This window comes from Schistocerca americana, chromosome 10 (assembly GCF_021461395.2).
Source record: "Schistocerca americana isolate TAMUIC-IGC-003095 chromosome 10, iqSchAmer2.1, whole genome shotgun sequence".
Taxonomy (NCBI): domain Eukaryota; kingdom Metazoa; phylum Arthropoda; class Insecta; order Orthoptera; family Acrididae; genus Schistocerca; species Schistocerca americana.
Genome location: NC_060128.1, coordinates 142,736,059 through 142,750,093, shown reverse-complemented (window position 1 = coordinate 142,750,093; position 14,035 = coordinate 142,736,059).

Below are 14,035 nucleotides of genomic sequence, written 5' to 3'. Positions count from 1 at the left end.
TAAATGGACCACCCTGAATACAATTCGTTACACAAGAAAAACAATATAGTTCCTAAGTCACTACTGCAGCGTTCGTAGACTGCCTAGACTTCAACTGGGCCGTGGCCAGGCGGCGCGGCGCTTGTAGTCTCTTCTCCTAGATGCCGCTGCTGTCTCGGTTTCGTCCTAGAGAGAGGTCCGCCAGCGTACTAATGTCTGACGTCGTCTCACGGGCCTCTCTGCTGCAACTTTCCTGGCCGGTTGTGGCGGCGCTTGTCTTTACGCTGGAACAGTTACGAATATTGGTAAACTGTTGTCCTCAGATTTATACCATCTTTAAATTGTAAAATGATAAATTTCATGATATTCCGTAAAAATCTTCAATTTCTCGTTATTTTGCTAATATTGTCAATTTCGCGTTACCATTTTCACAAAATTTTCCTGTCCCCACCAACAACTGGTACAGGGTGACACGCGGGAGACGGGCGGTTTTTAATGAAATAATACTCAGCCAACTTTAAAATTAATGCATGTTTATTTACACAAAATCAAAGCTCATTATTTGCCATTTCAGTTAACAAAGTTACTTGTGAAAAATAATGTCGTCAAGGTGATGTCCATCATTTCGAATCTTCTCAAAATCCTCCATTACACGGACTAAAATCTCTGCAGGGATGGCAGCAATTTCTTGAATGACTGCATTCTTCAATGCGTCCAGATTTCGTGGTTTGTGGTTATAGACACAGTTCTTAAGGAAAAAAGTCACATACTGAAAAGTTGGGAGACCTGGGATGCCAAGGAACATTGCCAAAACGTGAGCTAATCCGGCCAGGAAACATGCGTCTAAGAACTGTCATTGAAGTGTTTGCGGTGTGCGACGTTGCCCCATCCTGCTGGAACCAAACGCGTTTTAAAGGGATTCGTCGTCTTCTTAGTTCTGGTTTCAAGAATGTTTCGAATATACGAATGTAACGAACCGAATTAACAGTAACTGTGGCCCCGTTCTCTTCAAAAAAATAAAGTCCAACAATGCCAACAGAGTCAAGAGGACACCAGACTGTTCCTTTTTCTGAGTGTAGAGGACGCTGGTGGATGAGGTGTGGATGCTCTGGAGCCCAGTAACGTAGGTTTTGCTTATTCGCGGTCCCGCTCATCAATAAAATTTCATTTTTCATTCGATCCCAAAATCACTTGCATTCTGTAAGCGAAGTCTTCTCGTACAGCAAAATCAGTTTCCTTAAGTTGTTGGACAATGAGCATTTTGAAGGGATGGAATTTTAATTCTTTATGCAAAATTCATGTAACTGATTCACGATTGATTCGTAACTCACTAGCTGACCGTCCTGGGCTTCTGACTGCCGCTTGCCTTACCTTTTCAACATTTTCTGGTGTCGTTACTCTGCGTCTCGGGCCAGGATGCTTCTTATCCGGTACGTTTCCAGTTAATCTGAAGTTTTCCACCCATCTGAGGATTGTATTACGGCTCAGAACAGCTCCATGTCGACCCCGACATTAAACCGCGCACGAAACAATCGCTACGTAGCAGTAATAGACTCACCACTTTTCACGAAACTATTATAGACAAACACTCGACGTTGCAAGTCCCACTGCTCCACAGTGACTGAGTAAATGAAATGGCGTCTTGTGTGGATCAGAACTATCCCCATCACGACCACCTCCCACCACCGCGCCCTCAGTACTACGCAGTTCAAAACCGTCCGTCTCCCGTGTGTCATCCTATACATTTGGCAGTAATCTGTGCCATGCAGTTCACCATTGTCTGCAGGGTTAATGTGTAGATATGGAGGCGGAAACATCAGGTCATTATTGATCAGATCGTGGGCTTTACATAGGTCTAGAAACAGCCACCAGTCCAATTCATCTCGCTCGGTAACAGGGCTTCACAGCCAGCGTGCTCTGTGAGCAGACAGTGAGAGCTGGTCTTTGAGCAGCGAGTACTGTACCCCCTCCAATTCCACTGTCACACACATCGAGCGAGGTGACACAGTGGTTAGCACACTAGACTCGCGTTCGGGAGGACACCGGTTCAAACCCGCGTCCGGCCATCCAGATTTGGGTTTTCTATGATTTCCCTAAATCACTCTAGGCAAATGCTGGGATGGTTCCTTTCAAAGGGCAAGGCCAATTACCTTATCTGTTCTTGACACAATCCTACTTTGCCTTTCTTGCATCGTCACAGGGAATACGGAGGGGAACCGCGTGGAGGATTGTGGAACGACGAAATCGAATGTGAAGGATATTCTTGAAAAATATAGAATGTGCTTATCTATATCTACATCGACATCCATACTTCGCAAGCCACCTTAAGATGCTTAGCGGAGGATACTCTGTACCTCTACTAATCATATCCTTTCCTGTACCAGTTACAAATAGAGCGAGGAAAAAACAACTGTCTATAATCTAAATGCATCCGTATGGGCTGCCATTGCTCGTATCTTAGCTTCGCCATCTTTATGAAATGCATGTTGGCGGCGGTAGAATCGTTCTGCAGTCAGCTGCATACTCTGGTTCTCTAAATTTTCTCAATAGTGTTCCTTGGAAAGAAGGTCGCCTTCACTCCAGGGATTCCCATTTGGTTTCCTAAAACATAATAATAGCGATATTTGCTTACAAGCTAGTTTTTTTGTCACTTTCATTGACTTTTTGACATACAGTTCGCTGTACAAATTTTCTCCTACCTAACCTAACCTAACCTAACCTAACCTAACCTATTCACCAAGTTCGCCAGCTCTCAAGTGTTGCACGTTTTATTCCGACAAAATGATTGTTTCTCAGAAAGTATGAAAAATAAGAGGTTTAATATGTAGCTTTCCTATAGTAATGTTTAATCAAACAGCAAAGATTTGGTACTCAATCGGTGCAGAATTTAATGCCCTACATTTTGATGTTCTTGGCTGTTTTGGTTAAATGCTTAGTTTCAGAGGAGTTAGAAAAACAGAAAAACTGCGAAATTTTTGTGGTTTTCATTTCATCACGACTAAACCTCGAAACAGAAATCGTGGAAAACTCAGGTTTTTCATATTAGAAAGCTTCTTGAGCGATTGAAACAATTTCCAGAATTCCACTAATATTTGGAAGGCAGCCCACTTTTTGGGTGTAATTTTCCTGGTCTATATGCTCTTCATGTACTTCTTTAGCATTCTTGGAGTAGTTGTTACTGCCTAGTGATGGTGGTAGCTGGCTGTCAGCTGGCACATCTTTATCATGTAGGCTTCCGCATGTTATTTCACGCGATTCTAAATTTTCTCAGTGGGGACGTGCACTGGTAGCATATACACTTGCAGAATATTTTTCAGGCAATAAACAATGATCTAAACTGCAAACGGCCAAAACGACAGATTCCACACGTTCTGAAGCAAAAAGAAACGATTTCCTTAGTGCTCTAAATAGGCTAGACATAATACCAAGCCGGTTGCGGTGGTCTCGCGGTTCTAGGCGCTCAGTCCGGAACCGCGCGACTGCTACGGTCGCAGGTTCCAATCCTGCCTCGGGCATGGATGTGTGTGATGTCCTTAGGTTAGTTAGGTTTAAGTAGTTCTAAGTTCTAGGGGACTGATGACCACAGATATCAAGTCCCATAGTGCTCAGAGCCATTTGAACCATAATGCCAAAGGTGTTTTCCACTATCTTCTTGTTCTAGAGCGTGTCTAGTTATTAATGCTCATGGAAACTTCAATATTAAAAAGGTTTGGTTTCATACTAAGAGGCTGCAAAGGAAAAGCATCGTCTGCTACAAAAACATGTGGCACAATTGATCTTCTTCCTGGCAGAGGAGTCATTTTGAGACCTGTCGCCGTTGGTTCAGTGAAATCTGCAATTCCAGTGGCTCTGAAAACATAACTGCTCTGCGTACTGCAATGGCATTGAAGCTCATTGTACTTTTTGCTATTCTGAATAAAGAATTTAGGCTTGGGTATGAATCACCATTTGTAATAATGTTCAATTTCAAACATTTCATTAAATAAAATTCCTAATGCTCAAAACTGCAAAGTTAGAGAAAGTCGTTCTGTTACATCAATAGCTTTTCTAAATTTGGTGTCTTGCTTTGTAGTCATTGGGCCAATTTTACAAGCAAGCTTTTAGAAATTAGCTGGTTTTATTATTAAAAAATTTAAAATCCGCGCTGGATCATTAATACCAATTTCAGACATTAATTGACTGTAAGCAACGAAATTTTCAATCCCCAAATCCATTCTACGACCCACACAGAATGATTTTTATTCTTTTTTGACGTCTTTAGAATGATTACACACACTGAAATTTAGCGTTTCGAAGCTTTGAACATGGCAAGCAGAACAAGGCAGACATACGACACAGGTCACATTTATGTGTAGCATCCAGTAACTGTCAGATGTAAAAGTACCTAAGCGGGCCACACATTTAAGACAAATTATAACTTTTTAGGGACTGTCATATACATATCAGTGATACAAATTTCTAGTGATTTCCGTCAGTACCGACATGTAAACAACCAAAGCGATTTTCTGTACAATACTCGAGTTATATTTTTGGACGAAAGTATCAGCCGTAAACGCACATTTAATGTATAACAGTAATGAAATGGACTGCCGTAACTGTATGTTTTAGATTGTGCCATTAGTGTAAAACAACGGGCTCTTGAAAAACAGGTATCTGATCAGGCTAGCGAAACCAATTCATGCTTAACATGTAAATACGACAGCGGAAGACAGTTCCCAAAATTCCGGTTTTAGTCTTGCAGAAGTTTGGTAGCGTGTAAGACTGGGTCCACACGTTGGAGGCAACGATGACGCCAACAATGTTGGTCCATTGCGTGGTTCGAGGAAATAGTATTGGAACCAACAATGGCCCAAGTGTTGTCACTACTCCATTGCATGTTGGTATTTGGACCTAACATCAGAGGGCACTGGGACCAATATCAACACACATTTGCACCACTGTCGTTCATTTTGGTTGCCATTTCGAAAACCGAGTTTATTTGTCTCTCGTACTTCCAGGCTGGATATTTGAAAGTACAGTGTCTCAGGAACAGGGGAATAACATGTAAGTTGAAACTTCCTGGCAGATTAAAACTGTGTGCCGGACCGAGACTCGAACTCGGGACCTTTGCCTTTCGCGGGCAAGTGCTCTACCATCTGAGCTACACAAGCACGACTCACGCCCCGTCCTCACTACTTCGCTTCTTCCAGTACCTCGTCTCCTAGCTTTCATTCTGGAAACATGTAAGTGTTTGAGTTTTTGGAACCTTAGCAGCAGGAAAGAAATTTGTGGAATCCCACTATGAGGAACAACAGAAATCACAGTGTCACTCTGGATGCATGGCAGTCAACCACCTACACAACTGATGAATCTCTTTTGAGAATCGTACCTGCTCAGGGTATAAATACACGCACACATCTCAATAAAGATTGATTACTGGTGTATTTATTTTTGTATCCACTTTAAGGCAAGTAAAAACGCAGCACGAAGTAATTATCCGAATGGTGCGGAAATTGGTGGACGTGATGTTCATGTACAGTCGAACAAATGATTACAATTTCTGAAAAATTGGATTATTTATTAAAGTGTAGTGTTTCACAAATTGAGCAACTCAGTAATACGCTCATCAAAACCTGGCCCTTATACAAGCAATTATTCACCTTGGCGTTGATCTACAGAGTTGTTGGATGTCCTCTTGAGGGACGCAATGCCAAATTCTGACCAACTGGCGCATTAGATGGTCAAAATCCCGAGTTGGTTGGAATATCCTGCACATAACGCTCCAAATGTTCTCAATTGGGCAGAGATCCGGCGACCTTGCTGGCCAAGGTAAGGTTAGGTAAGCAAGAAGACACGCAATAGCAACTCTAGCCGTGTGCATGTGGGCGTTATCATGCTGAAATGTAGACCCAGGATCGCTTGCCATTAAGGGCAACAAAACGAGGCGTAGAATATCGGCGACTTGCTTGCTGTTCTGTGTGTGTCTAGACACGTCTTCGGCCTGGAACTATCTTCAGTAGTGAGTCCCACTTCGAACTGAACCACGATGACCAGTGTAGAAGTGTCTAGAGACGCCGCAGACAGCGATGGAATACCAGTATACCTACCTGACTGTTGCCCGACTACCAGGAGTGATGGTGTGGCGTGCCATTTCTTTTCATAGCAGGATCCCTTTGGTTGTCATCTGCGACGCCCTTACAGTGCAGAGGTACGTTGACGATAGTCAGTATCCCACTCTGTCACCCTTCACGGCAAGCCATCTTGCTCTTATATTTCAGCAAGGTAATGTCCGCCCGCACAGGGCAATAATTTCTTCTGCTTGTCTTCATGTTTCACAAACCCCACCTTAACCAGCCAGGTCGCCAGATCTCTCCCCATTTGAGAATGTTTGGACCACTATGTGCAGGGCCCTCCAACTACCATGGGATTTTGACCATGTAATGAGCATTTGGACAGAATTTGGCATGATATCTCCAGGTGGACATCCACAATTCTATCAATTAATACCAAGCCGAATAACTGTTTGCATGAGGACCAGAGGTGGTCCAGCCCGTTGTTCAGATGGTTCAAATGGCTCTAAGCACTATGGGACTTAACATCTGAGGTCATCAGTCCCCTAGACTTAGAAATAATTAAACCTAACTAACCTAAGGACATCACACACAACCATGCCCGAGGCAGGATTCGAACCTGCGACTGTAGCAGCAATGCGGTTCCAGACTGCAGTGCCTAGAACCATTCGGCCACCGCAGCCGGCCAGCCCGTTGTAAACTTGCTTAATTTGTGTAGCTCTTTCTCTTGAAAAAGTCATCGCATTTTTCTGAAACTGTAATCATTTGTTTGTATATGTACCGATCTTTGTCCCATTCAGATAACTGCTTCGTGATGCGCTATTTTTTTTTCTTTTGTTTTTTGTCATAGAGCAGTCGGTGAGCCTGCTGGCTGCTTTTTTTTTTCTTTATTGAGTTTCGATCCCCCCCTTCCCCAAGGGGGCGGGCTGGCAGCAGCTTAGTACGCCACTCTTCGGCCTACAGAATTTGTTTTAAAAAGATGAAGATAATAAATAATAAAAACAGGCGATAAAATCGGAGACTTAAATGGTAACATGGCGGAAAAATCGTGGAAAGACAGGTAAAATAATAGACAGACAAGTAAAAAACACGGCGACAGTCTGGTTTCTGTTCGCAAGAGACATAAAATTCACACCCAGCGATAGCTTGATGTCTGTTCGCAACACTTTGCAAAGACGAACAACACTGAACACTCACTTGAACACTGCACTAAAAAGTTGGCAAATATGACATACCACAGCCGATGGCAGGTGGGGGGAACTGGACAGATGATGGTAAAATAAAAAAGGGGGGGGGGGGGGGGAGGAGAGGAAAAGCGAAGGGGGCTGCTTCTTGAACGTACCTACTCTTTGCTCAGCAAACAGCCACACTACCAGTAGCGAGAAGTGGGAGAAGGCCCTGCTTATACACGATCTCAACTCTGCTCAAGCACATGATCCCGCTGTTAGCTGCTTGAACAAACCTAATATGTAGGCCCAATGTGTAACTGCGTTGCCATTACGGGGATGTGAAACTCATAGAATGACTTCTGGTAAGGCAGCATTAGTTGGCTGCCAGGCCACTTGGAGCGCTGTAAGTTCATCAGTCCATCATCTCGCTTTCTTATTGGCTGATTTTCAGTCTTCCATGTTTGTTTTCGTTTCATAGTTACTACGTAGTGAGACTTTTGACGTTTGGCTGACCGGAGGAGGACGAGACGCCGTTGTTGCCCAGGTAACACCGATGGCGAGCCGGCTTTCCCTACCACGACGCCAGCGGTAAGCGCCCCTGTTGCCACACCGTGAGTAAACAGTACCACGTGATGACACGCATTAGGTGCATCAGCGTTTGTCAGCTCGCATTGTAAAGTCGTATTTTCTCGCACTGAAATGTTCTGCAGTCGTCAGGTATTGTTTTGTTGTTGCATTAATAACAGTGCAGTACATCTGAATACGACATTTGCAATAACATTGTCGTCCAAGAACACGTTGACCGGCTGAGAAGACAACCTTCTGCTGCAAAACATTCCTCAGAATTCGAAAACAGTAATGGATAAAACGCAATACCATGCTGTTGTGATGCGTAAAGCTCCAACAGTGCAGCAGAGGAAAGCTGAATTTTGCTCTGAAATGGTCCATGAGATAAAGTTTAACCTAGCGTGTATAAAGCGAAGTTAACGGAGCTTGTAATGTTGTATAAGTCAAAACTCCTCTCTACCGAGTCGACGAACTGGCTAACGGTAAAGGGCGTAGTTTAACCGGGCTTCCTCCGTATCATGCTAATTTAAATCCGACTGAGAGTATATGGACCTAGGTGAAAAGTAATGAGGCATTAAAACAGCAAGAAATTGACACTAACCGAGGTTGAAATGCTGACAAAAGAAACCACTGCACATCTTACACGACAGGACTGGTCTTGAGTTATCAGCCATACCAGGAAGATGGTTGAAGAGCCAGCCATTCATGGAGAACTGTGACGAGTCCTAAGGAATATGTAACTTCTATAGTTGCTATGTTAAAATCTGCTTATTTTGTCAGAATGCAGCAAAGTTTAGAAATATTCATCTCACAAACATTTTTATGCAGTTAAAATTGTGACAGAATCCTGAAATAGTGTATTATTAAACTAACAACTGGCCCACCCTGTTAGCCGTGCGGTCTAACGCATGGCTTTGCGGATAGGAAGGAGCGCCTGGTCCCCGGCACGAATACGCCTGGCGGACTTGTGTCGAGGTCCAGTTGAGTCGGCCAGTCTGTGGACGGGTTTTAGGTGGTTTTCCATCTGCCACGGCGAATGCGGGCTGGTTCCCCTCCTTCCACCTCAGTTACACTATGTCGGCGATTACTGCGCAAACAAGTTCTCCATGTATGCGTACATCACCATTACTCTACACGCAAACATAGGAGTTACACTCGTCTGGTGTGAGGCGTTCCCGGGGGCGTCCACCGGGGGCCGAACCGCACAATAACCCTGGGTTCGGTGTGGGGCGGCAGAGGGGTGAAGTGGACTGCGGTAGTCGTCGTGGGGTTCAGGACCACTGCGGCTGCGGCGGGGACGGAGCCTCTCCGTCGTTTCTAGGCCCCTTGTTAACATACAATACAAACCAACAACTGAGTGCAAGTCAGGTCAACAGTTTACGAAACATACCATTATCAGTACAAAAATAAACATGTAGCTTCACCATTTATATTGCTACAAAATTCACAGCAGTTCTCGCTTCACCAGCTATCGATGGCCCTCAATAATCACGTTATTTGACTGAAAAAATCTGTAGTCTCTTTAATATAGTGGTGGATCTGGAAGTTTCGCATATTGATCATATGACAAAACACTCTTCGTCTTTGGGCGCTACCATTTGCCAGAATCTTGTTTCGATATCTCAAAACATTTATAAGATACGAAGAATTTATGAATATTTCATTCTAGCTTTTTCACTGACGCACGAGTTCGTGACAGAGCGCTTTAAGTACATTCCATTTTCTCGTGACTGGAGACAGGCAGCTGTATCCTCCCAAGTTTAAAGAATAATTCAATATACACTGAAGAGCCAAAGAAACTGGTACATCTGTCTAATATCGTGTAGGGCCCCCGCGAGCACGCAGAAGTGCCGCAACACGACGTGGCATGGACTCGACTAATGTCTGAAGTAGTGCTGGAGGGAACTGACACCACGAATCCTGCGGGACTGTCCATAAAAAGAGTACGAGGGGGTGCAGATCTCCTCTGAGCGGCACGTTGCAAGGTGTCCCAGATATGCTCAATAACGTCCATGTCTAGGGAGTTTGGTGGCCGGCGGAAGTGTTCAAAGTCAGAAGAGTGTTCCTGGAGCCACTCTATAGCAATTCTGCACGTGTAGAGTGTCGCATTGTCCTGCTGGAACCGCCCAAATCCGTCGGAATGAACAATTGACATGAATGGATGCAGGTGATCAGACAGGATGCTTACGTGCGTGTCACCTGTCAGAAGCTTATCTAGAGGTATCAGAGGTCCCACATCCCTCCAGCTGCACCTGCCCTACATCGTTACAGAGCCTCCACCATATTAACAGTCCCCTGATGACATCCAGGGTCCGTGGATTCATGAGGTTGTCCCCATACCTGTACGTGTCCATAAGTTCGATAAAATCTGAAACGACTGGTTCGACGAGGCAACATGTTTCAAGTCATCAACAGTTCAATGTGGGTGCTGGCGGACACAGGCGAGGCGTAATGCTTTGTTTCGTACAGTCATCAATGGTACACGAGTGGGCCTTTGGTTTCGAAAGCCCATATAGATGATGTATCGTTGAATAGTTAGTGCGGGCCGGGGTGGCCAAGCGGTTAAAGGCGCTACAGTCTGGAACCGCACGACCACTGCGGTCGCAGGTTCGAATCCTGCCTCGGGCATGGATGTGTGTGATGTCCTTAGGTTAGTTAGGTTTAAGTAGTTCTAAGTTCTAGGGGACTGATGACCATAGAAGTTAAGTCCCATAGTGCTCAGAGCCATTTGAACCATTTTTTGAATAGTTCGCACGCTGACGCTTGTTGATGGCCCAGCATTGAAGTCTGCAGCGATTTGCAGAAGAGCCGCACTTCTGTCACGTTGATCGATTCTCTTCAGTCGTCATTGGTCCTATTCTTGCAGGATCTTTTTCCAACCGCAGCGACGTCGGAGATTTGGTGTTCTATCGGATTCCTGATATTCACGGTACAATCGTGAAATAGTTGCACGGGAGAATTCCCACTAAATCGCTACCCCGGTGATGCTGTGTCCCATCGCTCATGCGTTCAGACTCTCTTAAAATCTTGATAACCTGCCACTGTAGCAGCAGTAACCAATCTAACAACTGCACCAGACACTTGTCTTATATAGGCGTCGCAGACTGCAGCGGTGTGTGTTGCCTGTTTTCATATCTCTGTATTTGAATACGCACGCCTATACTAGTTTCTTTGGCGCTTCAGTTTATTATCCCTAAACACTGATAAAAGACTCCTCGAAGAACTGGAGAAAAAAGAGCGCAAAATCATTGCAAGAATCCTAGGATCCAAGTACAAAAATGGCATCCATCAAAGCAGATCCAATAAGGAAGTCTACAGTAAAATAGAAAAAAAAATTACAGACACAATCCTTGAAAGACAGGCACGATTTTATGGTCACCTCAAACGAATGGACAGAAATAGGTTAATCAAAAATATATTTCTCTTTTTTGATTTAAAACAAAAAATTACCGTGCCATGGTTGAAAAACACCAAAGACCTCCAGATACTACATATCAAACCCGAAGATGCTTTTGACAGAGTTCTTTTCCGAAAGAAGATAGTGACAAACGGAACAAACCGGCCGAGCAACAGAAAAGAAGACACGGTGTTCTTTGGACATAAGAGCGCAAGCAGGACCACTCATAACAAATGAGGGGAATCTTGGCTGAGATAAAAGCCAGACTCAGTGCTAAGTGTGAGAGAACTTAAAGAGATCCTAGATGTCCCCAACGAATAAATAAATAAATCATTCCAAAAATGACATGTTTCTTATAAATATCCGATATGTTGCATGAAATCTTCTAGGAGGCCCATATCGGACGCTAGCGAAAGTCGATAGCAGCTCCTGCTGTTGTCGATATTGCGCGTGACGTCAAAATGAAGTCATGTACCCGGGAAATGTTTGGAAACAAGTGTTACCCAACGGCATACTGGAAGTTATAATACAAAACAGCTAAATATGCTAAAATGAATATTACGTCTGCAACAGTGAAATACGAGTAAACGCAGCCAAGGAACTCTCTGTTGCGAAAGATGTTGCCGTTTGGTAACTGGAGCGACACTAACGCTCCAAGCGGTAAGGAAGCGATTAGTATTACGCATTGTATGCTTCTTCTTATTTATTTTCGTACTTAACTGATAAAATAGTTGTTATATTTAGCGTACTATGCATTAATAAATTACCGAGAGGCATGAATTATCGTGAAATAAAAGTAAAGACAACCGACTCTCACTGATTCAATGACATAAGCTTCAACTTATTCATGAAGAAATACTTTCGAGTATGTGTATAACAGCACCTAACTCCGCTGAAAGAAAGAGAATATAAATACATATATCAAGTATGAGAGCCATATACACTTCTGGCTATTAAAATTGCTACACCGAAGAAATGCAGATGATAAACGGGCATTCATTGGACAGATATACTATACTAGAACTGACATGTGATTACATTTTCACGCAATTTGGGTGCATAGATCCTGAGAAATCAGTACTCAGAACAACCACCTCTGGCCGTAATAACGGCCTTGATATGCCTGGGCAGTGAGTCAAACAGAGCTTGGATGGCGTGTACAGGTACAGCTGCCCATGCAGCTTCAACACGATACCACAGTCCATAAAGACTGGCGTATTGTGACGAGCCAGTTGCTCGGCCACCATTGAGCAGACGTTTTCAATTGGTGAGAGATCTGGAGAATGTGCTGGCCAGGGCAGCAGTCTAACATTTTCTGTATCCAGAAAGGCTCGTACAGCACATGCAACATGCGGTCGTGCAATATCCTGCTGAAATGTAGGGTTTCACAGGGATCGAACTAAGGGTAGAGCCACGGATCGTAAAACATCTGGAATGTAACATCCACTGTTCAGAGTGCCGTCAATGCGAACAAGAGGTGACCGAGACGTGTAACCAAAGGCACCCCATACCATCACGACGGGTGATACGCCAGTATGGCGATGACGAATACACGCTTCCAATGTGCGTTCACCGAGATGTTGTCAAACACGTCTGCGACCATCATGATGCTGTGAACAGAACCTGGATTCATCCGAAAATATGACGTTTTGCCATTCGTGCACCCAGGTTCGTCGTTGAGTTCACCATCGCAGGCGCTCCTGTCTGTGATGCAACGTCAAGGGTAACCGTAGCCATGGTCTCCAAGCTGACAGTCTATGCTGCTGCAAACATCGTCGAACTGTTCGTGCAGATGGTTGTTGTCTTGCAAACATCCCCATCTGTTGACTCAGGGATCGAGACGTGGCTGCACGATCCGTTACAGCCATGCGGGTAAGATGCCTGTCATCTCGAGTGCTAGTGATACGAGGCAGTTGGGATCCAGCACGGCGTTCCGTATTACCCTCCTGAACCCACCGATTCCATATTCTGCTAACAGTCAATGGATCTCGACCAACGCGAGCACCAATGTCGCGATACGATAAACCGCAATCGCTATAGGCTACAATCCGACCTTTATCGAAGTCGGAAACGTGATGGTACGCATTTCTCCTCCTTACACGAGGCATCACAACAACGTTTCACCAGGTAACGCTGGTGAACTGCTGCTTGTGTATGAGATATCGGTTGGAAACTTTCCTCATGTCAGCACGTTGGTAAGTGTCGCCACCGGCGCCAACTTTGTGTGAATGCTCTGAAAAGCTAATCATTTGCACATCACAGCATCTTCTTCCTGTAGGTTAAATTTCGCGTATGTAGCATGTCATCTTCGTGGTGCAATTTTAGTGGCCAGTAGTGCATCTCTTTTGTTTTCTGTCCTTGTTAACGATAAGCTCTTTCTTCGTCACTAAAAAATTATTTGCGGTGTCTAGTGAGTAGCTCATTCTTACACATTATAATACACGAAATTTTTGAAAATAAAATTTCTTTTGACTTTAATGCGAATGTGTTGAAGATACTAGCCGTTTGTGCTTTAGATGTACCGAGAATTGTGGAATCAGTTTCATCTTTGTTGGGGAAGTTTTATTGTTTTTGGTATTTTATTACCACGTCTCTGGGTGGTTTTACATTCAGCTGCAAGTGTGATGACTTAATTTTGTACATAAATAGAGTATTTAATACATACCAAACAGGTTTTCTACGTTTCACATTCATAAATTTGGCAGAAAGTGAAGCGAACGAAACTCCCCTTTGTTGGGTAGAAACACGACGTACTTCTGCTAAAGGTCAAGTCTACTCGTGTTGACTAGCAGTCTTTTGCAATTAAAGGAAAACGATATTATTCAGTAAATATCTGCACCTTACGACAGAATCGTAAATAATCTGTCACGTAA